The sequence below is a fragment of the Syngnathus floridae genome, unplaced genomic scaffold (assembly GCF_059516105.1).
Source record: "Syngnathus floridae isolate MCC-2025c unplaced genomic scaffold, RoL_Sflo_1.0 HiC_scaffold_94, whole genome shotgun sequence".
NCBI classification, from domain to species: domain Eukaryota; kingdom Metazoa; phylum Chordata; class Actinopteri; order Syngnathiformes; family Syngnathidae; genus Syngnathus; species Syngnathus floridae.
This window is the reverse complement of record NW_028284122.1, coordinates 25001-47500: the sequence shown is the minus strand read 5'-3', so window position 1 is coordinate 47500 and position 22500 is coordinate 25001.

Below are 22500 nucleotides of genomic sequence, written 5' to 3'. Positions count from 1 at the left end.
CACCGACGGAGGCAACGTCCCCCTCCTGCGGTGACAAAAAAAATCCACCCCTGGTACCTAAAATTTTCTCCAGCGGCGGGCCCTTGGCTAAAACTTTCTCCGGGCCGCGCAACACGCACTTTCCGCCGGACGCCGGTCCCAAAGCGCCACCCCGGACCACCACAAGGCTACAGCCACCATCCCCAAGCGCCACCCCCGACCGCGACAAGTCGACCGCCACCAGGCGACCACCACCACCACCATCCCCAAGCGCCACCCCCGACCGCCACCAGGCGACAGCCACCATCCCCAAGCGCCACCCCCGACAGCCACCATCCCCAAGCGCCACCCCCGACCGCCACAAGGCGACCGCCACCATCCCCAAGCGCCACCCCCCGACCGCCACCCCCCGACCGCCACAAGGCGACCGCCACAAGGCGACCGCCACCATCCCCAAGCGCCACCCCCCGACCGCCACCCCCCGACCGCCACAAGGCGACCGCCACAAGGCGACCGCCACCATCCCCAAGCGCCACCCCCGACCGCCACAAGGCGACCGCCACCATCCCCAAGCGCCACCCCCCGACCGCCACCCCCCGACCGCCACCCCCCGACCGCCACCCCCCGACCGCCACCAGCCGACCGCCACCAGCCGACCGCCACCAGCCGACCGCCACCAGCCGACCGCCACCAGCCGTTCGCGGTGTGCGCCTCCGGCGCCACCGGTCCCAAGCACCATCCCCAAGCACCATCCCCGACCGCCACCCCCCGACCGCCACCCCCCGACCGCCACCAGCCGACCGCCACCAGCCGACCGCCACCAGCCGACCGCCACCAGCCGACCGCCACCAGCCGTTCGCGGTGTGCGCCTCCGGCGCCACCGGTCCCAAGCACCATCCCCAAGCACCATCCCCGACCGCCACCCCCCGACCGCCACCAGCCGACTGCCACCAGCCGACCGCCACCAGCCGACCGCCACCAGCCGACCGCCACCAGCCGTTCGCGGTGTGCGCCTCCGGCGCCACCGGTCCCAAGCACCATCCCCAAGCACCATCCCCGACCGCCACCCCCCGACCGCCACCCCCCGACCGCCACCAGCCGACCGCCACCAGCCGACCGCCACCAGCCGACCGCCACCAGCCGTTCGCGGTGTGCGCCTCCGGCGCCACCGGTCCCAAGCACCATCCCCAAGCACCATCCCCGACCGCCACCCCCCGACCGCCACCAGCCGACCGCCACCAGCCGACCGCCACCAGCCGACCGCCACCAGCCGTTCGCGGTGTGCGCCTCCGGCGCCACCGGTCCCCAAGCACCATCCCCAAGCACCATCCCCGACCGCCACCCCCCGACCGCCACCAGCCGACCGCCACCCAGCGACCGCCACCCGCCGTTCGCGGTGTGCGCCGTTATCCGCCTCTCGGTGGTCCTTGCCGGGCGTGGGTCGGCGTCCGCTGTCGGTACTTTACGGGACCATAATTGGCCCGCGGACCAGCCGGCGGGGCTCTCTTGAAAGCTTACCCGCCTTCGCTGGTTCCCTGTTCGGCCACGAGTGGCGAGAATTCGGCCTCTTCGCCCGGAGCGCGGAGCGACTTTTGCGAAAATGCACTAAGTGCCAAAGCCCATTCATTTACAACGGCGTGTCCGCCAGAGGGCGCATTTCCCGCCGCGGACCGGCCGGCGGGGCTCGTCGGAGAGCGTGTCCGCCTCTCGCTGGTCCTTGCCGGGCGTGGATCGGCGTCCGCTGTCGGTAGGTGACGGGACCACGTTCGGCCCGCGGACCATCCGGCGGGGCTCTCTTGAAAGCTTACCCGCCTTCGCTGGTTCCCCGGTGGGCCACGAGTAGCGAGAATTCGGCCTCTTCGCCCGGAGCGCGGCTCAACTTCTGCGAAAATGCACTAAGTGCCAAAGCCCATTCATTTACAACGGCGTGTCCGCCAGAGGGCGCGTTTCCCGCCGCGGACCGGCCGGCGGGGCTCGTCGGAGAGCGTGTCCGCCTCTGGGTGGTCCTTGCCGGGCGTGGATCGGCGCCCGCTGTCGGTAGGTGACGGGACCATAATTGGCCCGCGGACCAGCCGGCGGGGCTCTCTTGAGAGCTTACCCGCCTTCGCTGGTTCCCCGGTCGGCCACGAGTAGCGAGAATTCGGCCTCTTCGCCCGGAGCGCGGCTCAACTTCAGCGAAAATGCACTAAGTGCCAAAGCCCATTCATTTACAACGGCGTGTCCGCCAGAGGGCGCGTTTCCCGCCGCGGACCGGCCGGCGGGGCTCGTCGGAGAGCGTGTCCGCCTCTCGGTGGTTCCTTGCCGGGCGTGGGTCGGCGTCCGCTGTCGGTAGGTGACGGGACCACGTTCGGCCCGCGGACCAGCAGGCGGGGCTCTCTTGAAAGCTTACCCGCCTTCGCTGGTTCCCTGGTCGGCCACGAGTAGCGAGAATTCGGCCTCTTCGCCCGGAGCGCGGAGCGACTTTTGCGAAAATGCACTAAGTGCCAAAGCCCATTCATTTACAACGGCGTGTCCGCCAGAGGGCGCATTTCCCGCCGCGGACCGGCCGGCGGGGCTCGTCGGAGAGCGTATCCGCCTCTCGGTGGTTCTTACCGGGCGTGGGTCGGCGTCCGCTGTCGGTACTTTACGGGACCACGTTCGGCCCGCGGACCAGCCGGCGGGGCTCCCTAGAAAGCTTACCCGCCTTCGCTGGTTCCCCGGTCGGCCGCGAGTGGCGAGAATTCGGCCTCTTCACCTGGAGCGCGGAGCGACTTTTGCCAATTTTTTTCTAAGTGCCAAGGGCTCTTGCGCCGCGATGCGTCCGCCTCTGCTGGTTCCCCGGTCGGCCACGAGTGGCGAGAATTCGGCCTCTTCACCCGGAGCGACTTTTGCCAAATTTTTTCTAAGTGCCAAGGGCTCTTGCGCCGCGATGCGTCCGCCTCTGCTGGTTCCCCGGTCGGCCGCGAGTGGCGAGAACTCGGCCTCTTCACCCGGAGCCCGGGCCGACTCCCGCCGATATGATCACATCATGATCCTATAGCAAGTGTCGTATAACCATAACATGATGTACAAAATAAATATATAAATATTAACATGACCCATAAACATTAAATATATAAATATTAACATCACCTATAAACATTAAATATATAAATATTAACATCACCTATAAACATAATGAATGCAATGTTTATAACCGAATGGTCATTTTATATTATTTGGCAGTAAATGCGATCATATGTAGTATATATATCATGTATTTATCCACGAACCGTTAAAAAGATGTCAAGTCAGGCTACCTTAAGAGAGTCATAGTTACTCCCGCCGTTTACCCGCCTCTGTGCGAGTGGCGGTGTAATTTCTCTCCGTGTCCGCTGGAGGGAGGTATTTCCCCGTTACAAGCTCCGGGAAGATCAGCGGGACGCGGAGAACGCTTAGCCGGGGCTCTGGAAGCCTCGTTCGGCTTAGAAAGTGAGGAGGAATGCATCGTGAGGACCGGCTGGAGGTGCTGTGGAAGCTCAGCGGGCCGCGTAAAACGCTTAGCCGGGGCTCTGGAAGCCTCGTTCGGCTTAAAGAGTGAGGAGGAATGCATCATGAGAACCGGCTGGAAGTGCTGTGGAGGCTCGGCGGGCCACGTAAAACGCTTAACCGGGGCTCTGGAAGCCTCGTTCGGCTTGGGAAGTGCGGAGGAATGCATCATGAGAACCGGCTGGAGGTGCTCCGGAAGCTCAGCTGTCCCGGTCGCCTCCGCGGACGGTTAAAAAAATCTCAAGTGAGCCTACCTTAAGAGAGTGACAGTTACTCCCGCCGTTTGGCCGCTCAAAGTGCCACCGGACGCGCAGCAACGCGAGTGTGCGCTAAGTGCGAGGGGTGGCGTATTTACCCGCCGTGTCCGCTGGAGGGAGGTAATTCCCCGTTACAAGCTCCGGGAAGATCAGCGGGACGCGGAGAACGCTTAGCCGGGGTGCTGGAAGCCTCCTCGGGCGTCAAGAGTTAGGAGGAAAGCCTCATGAGAACCGGCTGGAGGTAGTGTGGAAGTTCAGCGGGCCGCGTAAAACGCTTAGCCGGGGCTCTGGAAGCCTCCTCGGGCGTCAAGAGTTAGGAGGAAAGCCTCATTAGAACCGGCTGGAGGTGCTGTGGAAGTTCAGCGGGCCGCGTAAAACGCTTAGCCGAGGCTCTGGAAGCCTCCTCGGGCGTCTAGAGTTAGGAGGAAAGCCTCATGAGAACCGGCTGGAGGTGCTGTGGAAGCTCAGCGGGCCGCGCAAAACGCTTAGCCGGGGCTCTGGAAGCCTCGTTCGGCTTAGAAAGTGAGGTGGAAAGCAGTCGGGGAACCGGCTGGGGGTGCTGGGGAAGTTCAGCGGGCCGCGTAAAACGCTTAGCCGGGGCTCTGGAAGCCTCCTTCGGCTTAGAAAATGAGGAGGAATGCATCATGAGAACCGGCTGGAGGTGCTGTGGAAGCTCGGCGGGCCGCGTAAAGCGCTTAGCCGAGGCTCTGGAAGCCTCCTCGGGCTTCAAGAGTTAGGAGGAAAGCCCCATGAGAACCGGCTGGAGGTGCGGTGGAAGCTCATCGGCCCGCGTAAAACGCTTAGCCGGGGCTCTGGAAGCCTCCTCGGGGGTCAAGAGTTAGGAGAAAAAGCACCCCCGAGAACCGGCCGGGTCCTCCACGAACCGTGAAGAAGATGTCGAGTGCCGCTACCTTAAGAGAGTCATAGTTACTCCCGCCGTTTGGCCGAAGGTGTATTTACTCGCCGTGTCCGCTGGAGGGAGGTATTTCCCCGCTCCAACGTCACCGGCGGCTTCCGAACGTCTCCCGGAGCGCTCGGAAGTCCGCGCGGGGGGGAGGAGCGGGCCGTGCGAGGTACCGGGTGGAGCTGGACCGTCACCTGGTCCGCTCGTCGTGCGCGCCGGCCGCTGGAAGTCGAATAAAGCTCCGCGATCTCATCCGCGGTGCTTGTAAACAGCCGATCCGCTGGGCTGGAGCTATTTTGGGCCACTTGGCGCGCGCGCACGGCCTCCCGGAGGTGCCGGGTGGAGTGCGCGAGCGCACCGGCCGCTGGAAGTCGGATAAAGCTCCGCGATCTCATCCGCGGAGCTTGTAAAGTGCAGATCCGGTCGGCTAGGAGCTATTTTCGGCCACTTGCGCATGCGCACGGCCTCCCGGAGGTGCCGGGCGGCGTGCGTAAGCGCACCGGCCGCTGGAAGTCGAATAATGCTCCGCGATCTCATCCGCGGTGCTTACAACTAGCCGATCCGGTCGGCCTGGAGCTATTTTCGGCCACTTGGCCCGCGCGCACGGCCTCCCGGCTGTCCCGGTGGTCCCGGTCGCCTCCGCGGACGGTTAAAAAAATCTCAAGTGGGCCTACCTTAAGAGAGTGACAGTTACTCCCGCCGTTTGGCCGCTCAAAGTGTCACCGGACGCGCAGCAACGGGTGTGTGCGCTAAGTGCGAGAGGTGGCGTATTTACCCGCCGTGTCCGCTAGAGGGAGGTATTTCCCCGTCACAAGCTCCGGGAAGATCAGCGGGACGCGTAAAACGCTTAGCCGGGGCTCTGGAAGCCTCCTCGGGCGTCAAGAGTGAGGAGCAAAGCATCGCGAGGACCGGCTGGAGGTGCTCTGGAAGTCCAGCGGGCCGCGTAAAACGCTTAGCCGGGGCTCTGGAAGCCTCCTCGGGCGTCAAGAGTGAGGAGCAAAGCTCCGTGAGGACCGGCTGGAGGTGCGGTGGAAGCTCAGCGGGCCGCGTAAAACGCTTAGCCGGGGCTCTGGAAGCCTCGTTCGGCTTAAAGAGTGAGGAGGAGAGCACTCGGGGAACCGGCTGGAGGTGCTGTGGAAGTTCAGCGGGCCGCGGAGAACGCTTAGCCGGGGCTCTGGAAGCCTCCTCGGGCGTCGAGAGTTAGGAGAAAAAGCACCCCCGAGAACCGGCCGGGTCCTCCACGAACCGTGAAAAAGATGTCGAGTGCCGCTACCTTAAGAGAGTCATAGTTACTCCCGCCGTTTGGCCGATGGTGTATATACTCGCCGTGTCCGCTGGAGGGAGGTATTTCCCCGCTCCAACGGCACCGGCGGCTTCCGAACGTCTCCCGGAGCGCTCGGAAGTCCGCGCGGGGGGGAGGAGCGGGCCGTGCGAGGTACCGGATGGAGCTGGACCGTCACCGGGTCCGCTCGTCGTGCGCGCCGGCCGCTGGAAGTCGAAAAAAGCTCCGCGATCTCATCCGCGGAGTGCAGATCCGCTGGGCTGGAGCTATTTTGGGCCACTTGGCGCGCGCGCACGGCCTCCCGGAGGTGCCGGGTGGAGTGCGCGAGCGCACCGGCCGCTGGAAGTCGCATAAAGCTCCGCGATCTCATCCGCGGTGCTTGTAAACAGCCGATCCGGTCGTCTTGGAGCTATTTTCGGCCACTTGGCGCGCGCGCACGGCCTCCCGGAGGTGCCGGGTGGAGTGCGCGAGCGCACCGGCCGCTGGAAGTCGCATAAAGCTCCGCGATCTCATCCGCGGTGCTTGTAAACAGCCGATCCGGTCGTCTTGGAGCTATTTTCGGCCACTTGGCGCGCGCGCACGGCCTCCCGGAGGTGCCGGGTGGAGTGCGCGAGCGCACCGGCCGCTGGAAGTCGAATAATGCTCCGCGATCTCATCCGCGGTGCTTGTAAACAGCCGATCCGGTCGTCTTGGAGCTATTTTCGGCCACTTGGCGCGCGCGCACGGCCTCCCGGAGGTGCCGGGTGGAGTGCGCGAGCGCACCGGCCGCTGGAAGTCGAATACAAGCTCCGCGATCTCATCCGCGGAGCTTGTAAAGTGCAGATCCGATCGGCTTGGAGCTATTTTCGGCCACTTGCGCATGCGCACGGCCTCCCGGAGGTTCCGGGCGGCGTGCGTAAGCGCACGGGCCGCTGGAAGTCGAATAATGCTCCGCGATCTCATCCGCGGTGCTTACAACTAGCCGATCCGGTCGGCCTGGAGCTATTTTCGGCCACTTGGCCCGCGCGCACGGCCTCCCGGCTGTCCCGGTGGTCCCGCTCGCCTCCGCGGACGGTTAAAAAAATCTCAAGTGAGCCTACCATAAGAGAGTGACAGTTACTCCCGCCGTTTGGCCGCTCAAAGTGTCATCGGACGCGGAGCAACGGGTGTGTGCGCTAAGTGCGAGAGGTGGCGTATTTACCCGCCGTGTCCGCTGGAGGGAGGTAATTCCCCGTTACGACCTCCGGGGAGATCAACGGGACGTGGAGAACGCTTAGCCGGGGCTCTGGAAGCCTCGGGCGGCTTAGAAAGTGAGGAGAAAAGCACCCGGAGAAGCGGCTGGAGGTGCTCTGGAAGTTCAGCGGGCCGCGTAAAACGCTTAGCCGGGGCTCCTGAAGCCTCGTTCGGCTTATAAAGTGAGGAGTGAAGCACCCGGAGAACCGGCTGGAAGTGCTGTGGAGGCTCGGCGGGCCGCGTAAAACGCTTAGCCGGGGCTCTGGAAGCCTCCTCGGGCGTCAAGAGTTAGGAGGAAAGCCTCATGAGAACCGGCTGGAGGTGCTGTGGAAGCTCAGCGGGCCGCGTAAAACGCTTAGCCGAGGCTCTGGAAGCCTCGTTCGGCTTAAACATTGAGGAGGAAAGCACTCGGGGAACCGGCTGGAGGTGCGGTGGAAGTTCAGCGGGCCGCGTAAAACGCTTAGCCGGGGCTCCTGAAGCCTCGTTCGGCTTATAAAGTGAGGAGTGAAGCACCCGGAGAACCGGCTGGAAATGCTGTGGAGGCTCGGCGGGCCGCGTAAAACGCTTAGCCGGGGCTCTGGAAGCCTCCTCGGGCGTCAAGAGTTAGGAGGAAAGCATCATGGGAACCGGCTGGAGGTGCTCTGGAAGTCCAGCGGGCCGCGTAAAACGTTTAGCCGGGGCTCTGGAAGCCTCGTTCGGCTTAAACAGTGAGGAGGAAAGCAGCCGTGGAACCGGCTGGAGGTGCTCTGGAAGTTCAGCGGGCCGTGTAAAACGTTTAGCCGGGGCTCTGGAAGCCTCGTTCGGATTAAACAGTGAGGAGGAAAGCACCATGAGGACCGGCTGGAGGTCTCCTGGAAGATCTGCGGGCCGTGTAAGACGCTTAGCCGGGGTGCTGGAAGCCTGGGCCGGCTGGGAGAGTGAGGAGGAAAGCACCATGAGGACCGTCTGGAGGTCTTCTGGAAGCACAGCGGGCCGGGGAGAACGCTTAGCCGGGGTGCTGGAAGCCTGGGCCGGCTGGGAGAGTGAGAAGGAAAGCACCATGAGAACCGGCTGGAGGTCTTCTGGAAGATCAGCGGGCCGTGTAAGATGCTTAGCCGAGGTGCTGGAAGTCTAGTAAGGGTCTGCCATCTCGTCCAAGGTGCTTATAAAGTGCATATCCGCTCGGCTGGAGGTATTTCTTGCCACCCGGCGCGTGTGCACGGCCTCTGGGTGGTCCCTGGCCGGCGTGGATTCCGGGCCGCGACAGCTAACTTGCGGGACCCTAAATGGCCCGCGGACCATCCGGCGGGACCTCGGTGACCACCCATCCGCCTCGCGGTGGTCCCTGGCCGGGTAGAATTCCGGGCCGCGACCGCTGACTCGCGGGACCCTAAATGGCCCGCGGACCAGCCGGCGGGACCTCGGTGACCACCCATCCGCCTCGCGGTGGTCCCTGGCCGGGTAGAATTCCGGGCCGCGACCGCTGACTCGCGGGACCCTAAATGGCCCGCGGACCAGCCGGCGGGACCTCGGTGACCACCCATCCGCCTCGCGGTGGTTCCCGGCCGGCTAGAATTCCGGACCGCGATCGCTAACTCGCGGGACCGCAATTGGCCCGCGGACCAGCCGGCGGGACCTCGGTGAAGACCCATCCGCCTCGCGGTGGTCCCCGGCCGGGTAGAATTCCGGACCGCGATCGCTAACTCGCGGGACCCTAAATGGCCCGCGGACCAGCCGGCGGGACCTCGGTGACCACCCATCCGCCTCGCGGTGGTCCCCGGCCGGCTAGAATTCCGGGCCGCGACCGCTAACTCGCGGGACCCTAAATGGCCCGCGGACCAGCCGGCGGGACCTCGGTGAAGACCCATCCGCCTCGCGGTGGTCCCCGGCCGGCTAGAATTCCGGACCGCGATCGGTACCTCGCGGGACCCTAAATGGCCCGCGGACCAGCCGGCGGGACCTCGGTGAAGACCCATCCGCCTCGCGGTGGTCCCCGGCCGGGTAGAATTCCGGACCGCGATCGCTAACTCGCGGGACCCTAAATGGCCCGCGGACCAGCCGGCGGGACCTCGGTGAAGACCCATCCGCCTCGCGGTGGTCCCTGGCCGGCTAGAATTCCGGACCGCGATCGGTACCTCGCGGGACCCTAAATGGCCCGCGGACCAGCCGGCGGGACCTAGGTGACCACCCATCCGCCTCGCGGTGGTTCCCGGCCGGCTAGAATTCCGGACCGCGATCGCTAACTCGCGGGACCCTAAATGGCCCGCGGACCAGCCGGCGGGACGTCGGTGACCACCCATCCGCCTCGCGGTGGTCCCCGGCCGGCTAGAATTCCGGACCGCGATCGCTAACTCGCGGGACCCTAAATGGCCCGCGGACCAGCCGGCGGGACCTCGGTGACCACACATCCGCCTCGCGGTGGTCCCCGGCCGGCTAGAATTCCGGACCGCGATCGCTAACTCGCGGGACCCTAAATGGCCCGCGGACCAGCCGGCGGGACCTCGGTGAAGACCCATCCGCCTCGCGGTGGTTCCCGGCCGGCTAGAATTCCGGACCGCGATCGGTACCTCGCGGGACCCTAAATGGCCCGCGGACCAGCCGGCGGGACCCGCTCCACTTCCTATCCGCCTTCGCTGGTTCCCAAGTCGGCCAGAATTCCGGACCGCGATCGGTACCTCGCGGGACCCTAAATGGCCCGCGGACCAGCCGGCGGGACCTCGGTGAAGACCCATCCGGCTCGCGGTGGTCCCTGGCCGGCTAGAATTCCGGACCGCGATCGGTACCTCGCGGGACCCTAAATGGCCCGCGGACCAGCCGGCGGGACCTCGGTGACCACCCATCCGCCTTCGCTGGTTCCCAAGTCGGCTAGAATTCCGGACCGCGATCGCTAACTCGCGGGACCCTAAATGGCCCGCGGACCAGCCGGCGGGACCCACTTGACTTCCTATCCGCCTTCGCTGGTTCCCAAGTCGGCTAGAATTCCGGACCGCGATCGCTAACTCGCGGGACCCTAAATGGCCCGCGGACCAGCCGGCGGGACCTCGGTGACCACCCATCCGCCTTCGCTGGTTCCCAAGTCGGCTAGAATTCCGGACCGCGATCGCTAACTCGCGGGACCGCAATTGGCCCGCGGACCAGCCGGCGGGACCCACTTGACTTCCTATCCGCCTTCGCTGGTTCCCAAGTCGGCTAGAATTCCGGACCGCGATCGCTAACTCGCGGGACCGCAATTGGCCCGCGGACCAGCCGGCGGGACCCGCTCCACTTCCTATCCGCCTTCGCTGGTTCCCAAGTCGGCCACAAATTACGATTATTCGGCCTCTCGCTCTGGAAGTTCCATCGGCACTTGCTCGGAAAAGTGTCCGCCTCTTCTGGTTCCCTAGGTCGGCCGCCAAAAGCGAAAAATCGGCCTCTACCCCGTTTGGGTACCAGGGGTAGGGTGCAGTACCAACTTTGGTCTTCAGGTGCGCCAGAGCGCGATGGTTGGTCCCACTAGTCAGCGTACTCATCGACGGTTTACTCCCCTTTCGCAAAATATAGTGGGCACGTATGTGCAGGACTGTTTATTTTTATTTTGAAAAATTTTCTAAGTGCCAGCGGACGCTGGCACACGACGTGTCCGAGCCACGATGGTGCCCAGGCCGGACAGCGACGGCGAAAAAGCCGATTCTGGAAGTTTCGAATATGCCAACGGCAAAAGCGGCGCGATGTGTCCGCCTCGGCTGGTTCTCCGGTCGGCCAGAAAAAGTGAAAATTCGGCCTCTCGCTCTGGAGGTCCGACGAACTTTGGCGAATATTTTCTAAGTGCCAACGGGTGTTACACCGTAATGTGTCCGACGCGGCTGGTTCCTCCGGTCGGCCAGAAAAAGTGAAAATTCGGCCTCTTCGCCTGGAAGTCCGGCCGACTTGGGCGAATATTTTCTAAGTGCCAACGGGTGTTGCGCCGAAATGTGTCCGACTCGGCTGGTTCCCCGAGTCGGCCCGAACGAGCGAAAATTCGGCCTCTTCGCCTGGAAGTCCGACGAACTTTGGCGAATATTTTCTAAGTGCCAACGGGTGTTCGGCCGTAATGTGTCCGACTCGGCTGGTTCCCCGAGTCGGCCCGAACGAGCGAAAATTCGGCCTCTTCGCCTGGAGGTCCGACGAACTTTGGCGAATATTTTCTAAGTGCCAACGGGTGTTACGCCGAAATGTGTCCGACTCGGCTGGTTCCCCGAGTCGGCCCGAACGAGCGAAAATTCAGCCTCTTCGCCTGGAAGTCCGGCCGACTTTGGCGAATATTTTCTAAGTGCCAACGGGTGTTCGGCCGTAATGTGTCCGACTCGGCTGGTTCCCCGAGTCGGCCCGAACGAGCGAAAATTCAGCCTCTTGCTCTGGAAGTCCTGCCAACTTGAGCGAATATTTTCTAAGTGCCATCGGGTCTTGCCCGGAAAAGTGTCCGACTCGGCTGGTTCCCCGAGTCGGTCCGAACGAGTGAAAATTCGGCCTCTTGCTCTGGAAGTCCTGCCAACTTGAGCGAATATTTTCTAAGTGCCATCGGGTCTTGCCCGGAAAAGTGTCCGACTCGGCTGGTTCCCCGAGTCGGCCACGGAATGTGAAAATTCGGCCTCTTGCTCTGGAAGTCCTGCCAACTTGAGCGAATATTTTCTAAGTGCCATCGGGTCTTGCCCGGAAAAGTGTCCGACTCGGCTGGTTCCCCGAGTCGGCCCGAACGAGCGAAAATTCGGCCTCTTGCTCTGGAAGTCCTGCCAACTTGAGCGAATATTTTCTAAGTGCCATCGGGTCTTGCCCGGAAAAGTGTCCGACTCGGCTGGTTCCCCGAGTCGGCCCGAACGAGCGAAAATTCGGCCTCTCGCTCTGGAAGTCCTGCCAACTTGAGCGAATATTTTCTAAGTGCCATCGGGTCTTGCCCGGAAAAGTGTCCGACTCGGCTGGTTCCCCGAGTCGGCCCGAACGAGCGAAAATTCGGCCTCTTCGCCTGGAAGTCCTGCCAACTTGAGCGAATATTTTCTAAGTGCCATCGGGTCTTGCCCGGAAAAGTGTCCGACTCGGCTGGTTCCCCGAGTCGGCCCGAACGAGCGAAAATTCGGCCTCTTCGCCTGGAAGTCCGGCCGACTTTGGCGAATATTTTCTAAGTGCCAACGGGTGTTCGGCCGTAATGTGTCCGACTCGGCTGGTTCCCCGAGTCGGCCCGAACGAGCGAAAATTCAGCCTCTTGCTCTGGAAGTCCTGCCAACTTGAGCGAATATTTTCTAAGTGCCAACGGGTCTTGCCCGGAAAAGTGTCCGACTCGGCTGGTTCCCCGAGTCGGCCCGAACGAGTGAAAATTCGGCCTCTTGCTCTGGAAGTCCTGCCAACTTGAGCGAATATTTTCTAAGTGCCATCGGGTCTTGCCCGGAAAAGTGTCCGACTCGTCTGGTTCCCCGAGTCGGCCCGAACGAGCGAAAATTCGGCCTCTTGCTCTGGAAGTCCTGCCAACTTGAGCGAATATTTTCTAAGTGCCATCGGGTCTTGCCCGGAAAAGTGTCCGACTCGTCTGGTTCCCCGAGTCGGCCCGAACGAGCGAAAATTCGGCCTCTTGCTCTGGAAGTCCTGCCAACTTGAGCGAATATTTTCTAAGTGCCATCGGGTCTTGCCCGGAAAAGTGTCCGACTCGGCTGGTTCCCCGAGTCGGCCCGAACGAGCGAAAATTCGGCCTCTTGCTCTGGAAGTCCTGCCAACTTGAGCGAATATTTTCTAAGTGCCATCGGGTCTTGCCCGGAAAAGTGTCCGACTCGTCTGGTTCCCCGAGTCGGCCCGAACGAGCGAAAATTCGGCCTCTTGCTCTGGAAGTCCTGCCAACTTGAGCGAATATTTTCTAAGTGCCATCGGGTCTTGCCCGGAAAAGTGTCCGACTCGTCTGGTTCCCCGAGTCGGCCCGAACGAGCGAAAATTCGGCCTCTCGCTCTGGAAGTCCTGCCAACTTGAGCGAATATTTTCTAAGTGCCATCGGGTCTTGCCCGGAAAAGTGTCCGACTCGGCTGGTTCCCCGAGTCGGCCCGAACGAGCGAAAATTCGGCCTCTTGCTCTGGAAGTCCTGCCAACTTGAGCGAATATTTTCTAAGTGCCATCGGGTCTTGCCCGGAAAAGTGTCCGACTCGGCTGGTTCCCCGAGTCGGCCCGAACGAGCGAAAATTCGGCCTCTTGCTCTGGAAGTCCTGCCAACTTGAGCGAATATTTTCTAAGTGCCATCGGGTCTTGCCCGGAAAAGTGTCCGACTCGGCTGGTTCCCCGAGTCGGCCCGAACGAGCGAAAATTCGGCCTCTTGCTCTGGAAGTCCTGCCAACTTGAGCGAATATTTTCTAAGTGCCATCGGGTCTTGCCCGGAAAAGCGTCCGACTCGGCTGGTTCCCCGAGTCGGCCCGAACGAGCGAAAATTCGGCCTCTTGCTCTGGAAGTCCTGCCAACTTGAGCGAATATTTTCTAAGTGCCATCGGGTCTTGCCCGGAAAAGTGTCCGACTCGGCTGGTTCCCTAGTTCGGCCACATAATGTGAAAATTCGGCCTCTTGCTCTGGAAGTCCTGCCAACTTGAGCGAATATTTTCTAAGTGCCATCGGGTCTTGCCCGGAAAAGTGTCCGACTCGGCTGGTTCCCTAGTTCGGCCACATAATGTGAAAATTCGGCCTCTTGCTCTGGAAGTCCTGCCAACTTGAGCGAATATTTTCTAAGTGCCATCGGGTCTTGCCCGGAAAAGTGTCCGACTCGTCCGGTTCCCTAGTTCGGCCACATAATTTGAAAATTCGGCCTCTTGCTCTGGAAGTCCGACGAACTTTGGCGAATATTTTCTAAGTGCCATCGGGTCTCTCCCGGAAAAGTGTCCGCCTCGTCCGGTTCCCTAGTTCGGCCACGGAATGTGAAAATTCGGCCTCTCTGAGGTACCAGGGGTACGCATTTAGGTACCAGGGGTAGTCGCTGAGGTACCAGGGGTATGCATTTAGGTACCAGGGGAGACCACTACGGTCTGTTGGTCCCCCTAGTTAGTGTACTCATCGGTTTACTCCCCTTTCGCAAAATATAGTCGGCACGTATGTGCAGGACTGTTTATTTTTATTTTGAAAAATGTTCTAAGTGCCAACGGAAGCTGGCACACGAACTGTCCGAGCCACGATGGTGCCCAGGCCGGACAGCGACGGCGAAACAGCCGATATGTGTTTGATGGAAGTTTCGAATATTTTCAAAGTGCCAACGGCACTTGCGGGGTGATGTGTCCGCCTCGTCTGGTTCCCCAGGTCGGCCAGAAAAAGTGAAAATTCGGCCTCTTCTCCTGGAAGTCCGGCCAAGTTTGGCGAATATTTTCAAAGTGCCAACGGCACTTGCGGGGTGATGTGTCCGCCTCGTCTGGTTCCCCAGGTCGGCCAGAACGAGTGAAAATTCGGCCTCTTCTCCTGGAAGTCTGGCCAAGTTTGGCGAATATTTTCAAAGTGCCAACGGCACTTGCGGGGTGATGTGTCCGCCTCGTCTGGTTCCCCAGGTCGGCCAGAACAAGTGAAAATTCGGCCTCTTCTCCTGGAAGTCCGGCCAAGTTTGGCGAATATTTTCAAAGTGCCAACGGCACTTGCGGCGTCATGTGTCCGCCTCGTCTGGTTCCCCATAACGGCCAGAACAAGTGAAAATTCGGCCTCTTCTCCTGGAAGTCTGGCCAAGTTTGGCAAATATTTTCTAAGTGCCATCGGCACTTGCGGGGTGATGTGTCCGCCTCGTCTGGTTCCCCATAACGCCCACCACAAGTGAAAATTCGGCCTCTTCTCCTGGAAGTCTGGCCAAGTTTGGCGAATATTTTCTAAGTGCCAAGGGCACTTGCGGGGTTATGTGTCCGCCTCGGCTGGTTCCCCAGGTCGGGTACCACAAGTGAAAATTCGGCCTCTTCTCCTGGAAGTCTGGCCAAGTTTGGCGAATATTTTCTAAGTGCCAACGACTCGACCAGCGTAAAGTGTCCGCCTCGGCTGGTTCCCCATAACGGCCAGAACAAGTGAAAATTCGGCCTCTTCTCCTGGAAGTCTGGCCAAGTTTGGCAAATATTTTCTAAGTGCCAACGACTCAACCAGCGTAAAGTGTCCGCCTCGTCTGGTTCCCCATAACGGCCACCGCAAGTGAAAATTCGGCCTCTTCTCCTGGAAGTCTGGCCAAGTTTGGCGAATATTTTCTAAGTGCCAACGACTCGACCAGCGTAAAGTGTCCGCCTCGGCTGGTTCCCCAGGTCGGGTACCACAAGTGAAAATTCGGCCTCTTCTCCTGGAAGTCTGGCCAAGTTTGGCGAATATTTTCTAAGTGCCAACGACTCGACCAGCGTAAAGTGTCCGCCTCGTCTGGTTCCCCAGGTCGGCCAGAACAAGTGAAAATTCGGCCTCTTCTCCTGGAAGTCTGGCCAAGTTTGGCGAATATTTTCAAAGTGCCAACGTCACTTGCGGGGTGATGTGTCCGCCTCGTCTGGTTCCCCAGGTCGGCCAGAACAAGTGAAAATTCGGCCTCTTCTCCTGGAAGTCTGGCCAAGTTTGGCGAATATTTTCTAAGTGCCAACGACTCAACAGCCGTAAAGTGTCCGCCTCGTCTGGTTCCCCAGGTCGGCCAGAACAAGTGAAAATTCGGCCTCTTCTCCTGGAAGTCTGGCCAAGTTTGGCGAATATTTTCTAAGTGCCAACGACTCAACCAGCGTAAAGTGTCCGCCTCGGCTGGTTCCCCATAACGGCCAGAACAAGTGAAAATTCGGCCTCTTCTCCTGGAAGTCTGGCCAAGTTTGGCGAATATTTTCTAAGTGCCAACGACTCAACCAGCCTAAAGTGTCCGCCTCGGCTGGTTCCCCAGGTCGGGTACCACAAGTGAAAATTCGGCCTCTTCTCCTGGAAGTCTGGCCAAGTTTGGCGAATATTTTCTGAGTGCCAACGACTCAACCAGCCTAAAGTGTCCGCCTCGGCTGGTTCCCCATAACGGCCACCACAAGTGAAAATTCGGCCTCTTCTCCTGGAAGTCTGGCCAAGTTTGGCGAATATTTTCTAAGTGCCAACGACTCAACCAGCGCAAAGTGTCCGCCTCGGCTGGTTCCCCATAACGGCCATGAAAAGTGAAAATTCGGCCTCTTCTCCTGGAAGTCAAGCCAAGTTTGGCAAATATTTTCTAAGTGCCAACGACTCAACCAGCGTAAAGTGTCCGCCTCGGCTGGTTCCCCAGGTCGGCCACCAAAAGTGAAAATTCGGCCTCTTCTCCTGGAAGTCTTGCCAAGTTTGGCGAATATTTTCTAAGTGCCAACGACTCAACCAGCGTAAAGTGTCCGCCTCGGCTGGTTCCCCAGGTCGGCCACCAAAAGTGAAAATTCGGCCTCTTCTCCTGGAAGTCTTGCCAAGTTTGGCAAATATTTTCTAAGTGCCAACGACTCAACCAGCGTAAAGTGTCCGCCTCGGCTGGTTCCCCAGGTCGGTCACCAAAAGTGAAAATTCGGCCTCTTCTCCTGGAAGTCAAGCCAAGTTTGGCAAATATTTTCTAAGTGCCAACGACTCAACCAGCCTAAAGTGTCCGCCTCGGCTGGTTCCCCATAACGGCCACCAAAAGTGAAAATTCGGCCTCTTCTCCTGGAAGTCTGGCCAAGTTTGGCAAATATTTTCTAAGTGCCAACGACTCAACCAGCGTAAAGTGTCCGCCTCGGCTGGTTCCCCAGGTCGGCCACCAAAAGTGAAAATTCGGCCTCTTCTCCTGGAAGTCAAGCCAAGTTTGGCAAATATTTTCTAAGTGCCAACGGCTCTTGAGCCGAAAAGTGTCCGCCTCGGCTGGTTCCCCATGTCGGCCACCAAAAGTGAAAATTCGGCCTCTTCTCCTGGAAGTCAAGCCAAGTTTGGCAAATATTTTCTAAGTGCCAACGACTCAACAGCCGTAAAGTGTCCGCCTCGGCTGGTTCCCCAGGTCGGCCACCAAAAGTGAAAATTCGGCCTCTTCTCCTGGAAGTCAAGCCAAGTTTGGCAAATATTTTCTAAGTGCCAACGACTCAACCAGCGTAAAGTGTCCGCCTCGGCTGGTTCCCCAGGTCGGCCACCAAAAGTGAAAATTCGGCCTCTTCTCCTGGAAGTCAAGCCAAGTTTGGCAAATATTTTCTAAGTGCCAACGGCTCTTGAGCCGAAAAGTGTCCGCCTCGGCTGGTTCCCCATGTCGGCCACCAAAAGTGAAAATTCGGCCTCTTCTCCTGGAAGTCAAGCCAAGTTTGGCAAATATTTTCTAAGTGCCAACGACTCAACAGCCGTAAAGTGTCCGCCTCGGCTGGTTCCCCAGGTCGGCCACCAAAAGTGAAAATTCGGCCTCTTCTCCTGGAAGTCAAGCCAAGTTTGGCAAATATTTTCTAAGTGCCAACGACTCAACCAGCGTAAAGTGTCCGCCTCGGCTGGTTCCCCAGGTCGGCCACCAAAAGTGAAAATTCGGCCTCTTCTCCTGGAAGTCAAGCCAAGTTTGGCAAATATTTTCTAAGTGCCAACGGCTCTTGAGCCGAAAAGTGTCCGCCTCGGCTGGTTCCCCAGGTCGGCCACCAAAAGTGAAAATTCGGCCTCTTCTCCTGGAAGTCAAGCCAAGTTTTGCAAATATTTTCTAAGTGCCAACGGCTCTTGAGCCGAAAAGTGTCCGCCTCGGCTGGTTCCCGCGGTCGGCCCCAAAAAGCGAAAATTCGGCCTCTTCCCCTGGAAGTCCTGCCAACTTGTGCGAATTTTTTCTAAGTGCCAACGGCTCTTCCGCTTAAAAGTGTCCGCCTCGGCTGGTTCCCGCGGTCGGCCGCCAAAAGCGAAAATTCGGCCTCTCCCCCTGGAAGTCCTGCCAACTTGTGCGAATTTTTTCTAAGTGCCAACGGCTCTTGAGCCGAAAAGTGTCCGCCTCGGCTGGTTCCCCAGGTCGGCCACCAAAAGTGAAAATTCGGCCTCTTCCCCTGGAAGTCCTGCCAATTGTGCGAATTTTTTCTAAGTGCCAACGGCTCTTGAGCCGAAAAGTGTCCGCCTCGGCTGGTTCCCGCGGTCGGCCTTCAAAAGCGAAAATTCGGCCTCTTCCCCTGGTAGCCCTGCCAACTTGTGCGAATTTTTTCTAAGTGCCAACGGCTCTTGAGCCGAAAAGTGTCCGCCTCGGCTGGTTCCCTCGGTCGGCCCCAAAAAGCGAAAATTCGGCCTCTCCCTCTTTAGGTACCAGGGGCTGGGGTACCAGGGGGAGGGTGCAGTACCAACTTTGGTCTTCAGGTGCGCCAGAGTACGCTAAATGGTCCCCCTAGTCAGCGTACTCATCAACGATTTACCCCCCTTTCGCAAAATATAGTCAGAACGAGCATGGGGGGCGCATAATTTACCCCACAAAATGAAAGGGCCCGGTGCCGAGCGCTTGGTCATGGCCGCCAGCAGCGCCCCTTGCTCGGTGGGAACACAACACGCAGGGTTGCACAGCACCCTGGAAGGCACAAAGAGAGTGAAAAATTTTCTAAGTGTCACTCTTGACGAAAAATGTCTAAGTGCCTCTCTTGACGAAAAATTTCTAAGTGCCACGCTTGACGAAAAATGTCTAAGTGCCACAGCGCTCGAAAATTTCCTAAGTGCGAGCACGGCTGTGAAATATTCAAAGTACAAGGAACGCTGGCAGAATCTCTCGACGGCCGTCTGCTCCCGGCGGCCGCCGTGAAGTCTCCCCTCCCGGGGACGGCTGTCTGCTCCCGGCAGCCGTCCTTAACCCCCTCCCCACACGTTGGACGAACACCAGCCGAGGGCGAAAGGCTCGCGGTGTGGAAGGATCGTGGCCACGGCTAATCTAGCGATGCCCGCGTTGGACGGTCACACCGCACGACAGAGCGGGGCCTGCATCCGGCGCGAGGCGGCCTTCAGGCACGTGGCTCGAGACGACCTCACCCGCCCTAGCCCGGAGCGGAAAGACTTTGAAATTTTCAAAGTCCAAGGAACACTGGCAGAATGGGAGGACCGGCCGCCTCCTTAAACACAGGCCGGAGAGATGGAGCGGGATCAGCGGCCCGCGCGTTGAGCGAACACCGGCCGAGGGCGAAAGGCTCGCGGTGTGGAAGGATCGTGGCCACGGCTAATCTAGCGATGCCCGCGTTGGACGGTCACACCGCACGACAGAGCGGGGCCTGCATCCGGCGCGAGGCGGCCTTCAGGCACGTGGTTCGAGACGACCTCACCCGCCCTAGCCCGGAGCGGAAAGACTTTTCAAAGTCCAAGGAACAATGGCAGAATGGGAGGACCGGCCGCCTCCTTAAACACAGGCCGGAGAGATGGAGCGGGATCAGCGGCCCGCGCATTGAGCGAACACCGGCCGAGGGCGAAAGGCTCGCGGTGTGGAAGGATCGTGGCCACGGCTAATCTAGCGATGCCCGCGTTGGACGGTCACACCGCACGACAGAGCGGGGCCTGCATCCGGCGCGAGGCGGCCTTCAGGCACGTGGTTCGAGACGACCTCACCCGCCCTAGCCCGGAGCGGAAAGACTTTGAAATATTCAAAGTCCAAGGAACACTGGCAGAATCTCTCGACGGCCGTCTGCTCCCGGCGGCCGCCGTGAAGTCTCCCCTCCCGGGGACGGCTGTCTGCTCCCGGCAGCCGTCCAAAACCCCCTCCCCACACGTTGGCCGAACATCAGCCGAGGGCGAAAGGATTGCGGTGTGGAAGGATCGTGGCCACGGCTAATCTAGCGATGCCCGCGTTGGACGGTCACACCGCACGACAGAGCGGGGCCTGCATCCGGCGCGAGGCGGCCTTCAGGCACGTGGTTCGAGACGACCTCACCCGCCCTAGCCCGGAGCGGAAAGACTTTTCAAAGTCCAAGGAACACTGGCAGAATGGGAGGACCGGCCGCCTCCTTAAACACAGGCCGGAGCGACCGAGCGGGATCAGCGGCCCGCGCGCAGGGTCTTTGAAATGTACAAAGTCCTAGGGACAATGGCAGAATCGCTCGACGGCCGTCTGCTCCCGGCGGCCGCGGTGAAGGGACTGTACACCCCACCCGGGGACGGCTGTCTGCTCCCGGCAGCCGTCCTTCCCCCCCACCCCACACGTTGACCGACACCGGCCGAGGGCGAAAGGCTCGCGGTGTGGAAGGATCGTGGCCACGGCTAATCTAGCGATGCCCGCGTTGGACGGTCACACCGCACGACAGAGCGGGGCCTGCATCCGGCGCGAGGCGGCCTTCAGGCACGTGGTTCGAGACGACCTCACCCGCCCTAGCCCGGAGCGAAAAGACTTTGAAATATTCAAAGTCCAAGGAACACTGGCAGAATGGGAGGACCGGCCGCCTCCTTAAACACAGGCCGGAGCGACTGAGCGGGATCAGCGGCCCGCGCGGAGGGTCTTTAAAATGTACAAAGTCCTAGGAACAATGGCAGAATCGCTCGACGGCCGTCTGCTCCCGGCGGCCGCGGTGGAAGGACTGTACACCCCACCCGGGGACGGCTGTCTGCTCCCGGCAGCCGTCCTTCCCCCCAAACCCACACGTTGACCGACACCGGCCGAGGGCGAAAGGCTCGCGGTGTGGAAGGATCGTGGCCACGGCTAATCTAGCGATGCCCGCGTTGGACGGTCACACCGCACGACAGAGCGGGGCCTGCATCCGGCGCGAGGCGGCCTTCAGGCACGTGGCTCGAGACGACCTCACCCGCCCTAGCCCGGAGCGGAAAGACTTTGAAATTTTCAAAGTCCAAGGAACACTGGCAGAATGGGAGGACCGGCCGCCTCCTTAAACACAGGCCGGGCGAAAAATATGCGAATGTTGGGTCTCATCCAAGAAAGGGAGTTACCGGCCGCCTCCTTAAACACAGGCCGGGCGAAAAATATGCGAATGGTCCATCCAAGGAAGGAGGACCGGCCGCCTCCTTAAACACAGGCCGGGCGAAAAATATGCGAATGGTCCATCCAAGGAAGGAGGACCGGCCGCCTCCTTAAACACAGGCCGGAGAGATGGAGCGGGATCAGCGGCCCGCGAACTGAGCGGCCGAGGGCGAAAGGCTCGCGGTGTGGAAGGATCGTGGCCACGGCTAATCTAGCGATGCCCGCGTTGGACGGTCACACCGCACGACAGAGCGGGGCCTGCATCCGGCGCGAGGCGGCCTTCAGGCACGTGGTTCGAGACGACTTCACCCGCCCTAGCCCGGAGCTGAAACTCTGCGAATGTTAACATCCAAGGATGGAGGCAACGGCCGTCTCGTTAAGCTGAGGCCGGAGGAAAGTCTGCGGATTCGGGGCATCCAAGGCAGATGGAGGTGCCGGCCGCCTCGGTAAACAGAGGCCGGACCGACCGACATGCGACCATGACCCGCCTTGGTAGGGCCCCCACCGGCCCCGGCTAGCGCCGGCGTTGGGTGGACGGTTCCTCCCCACTTGCGGGTCGCCCTCTAGCGCTACGGCCGCCGCGCGAGCGCGCGCTCCGACGCCGCCCCCGCAGGCCTAGCGCGAGCCGTACGGCAGCGAGACCGAGACGCCCCGATTCCACGCACGCACCTAGCGGTCATCAACGGAGGCCGAGCGCGCGATCCGACTCGCGGCACGCCACGTGGGCGTCCGCCGGCCGCGCCGGTCTACCGCGAAAGATGTTTCTCAAACCCTCGCCTAACCTAGGGACGGCTATCTCGGGAAGCCGCCCCCGCATCTGCACCTATCCGCAAAGCCCTCCCGACCACCGCGAAGCGGGAGGACGTCTATCGTGGCCGCCGGGGCGTATGACCCCTCCGCGTGAGGCGTGCGGGCTCGGGTGGGCCGCAACGACCGAGTCTGACTCGGACGGGGCGCAGCTTCCCTCCCGGTCGCAGCATCAAGCGCCGATCGCGCGACGTCACCAGCCCCCCGGGACGGTTCGTCGGGAGCACGGTACAGGCACGTAGCTCACTCTCCAGCTGGCCGCAGCGGGCCGCACCGACCGAGTCTGACTCGGCCGGGGCGCAGCTTCCCGTCTGGGTGACAGCGGCGACGAGCTGCGACTGTTGGCCGCCGCCCCTTCGTCCTTCCCGGATCCCCCCAGTGCCGACTCAACTCCGCATCCTGGCCGCAGCGAGATACCGTCGGGTTGCGGCGCCCGAGTCTGACTCGGGACGCGCGCTTCTTCCTTCGGACCACAGCGTACGTGCCTCGCGCGGGCAAAGTCGCCGGCACAGCGCCGCGCCCCCTCGACCAAGCGAGCCTCAGCCGGGCCGCGACGACCGAGTCTGACTCGGACGGAGCGCAGCTTCCCGCCTGGGTTACCGTGACGAGTCGCGGGCGGCCGTCGCCCTTTCCCCCGGACCCCGCCGTGTTCCCTCGCGGTTGCTCCTAAGCCGCCTGCTCGAGCCCAACCGATGTGCCACCCCCGTTGCCGAGTTCGCTCTCCCCGAGCTCGTCTCCCCGTCAATACCGTTCC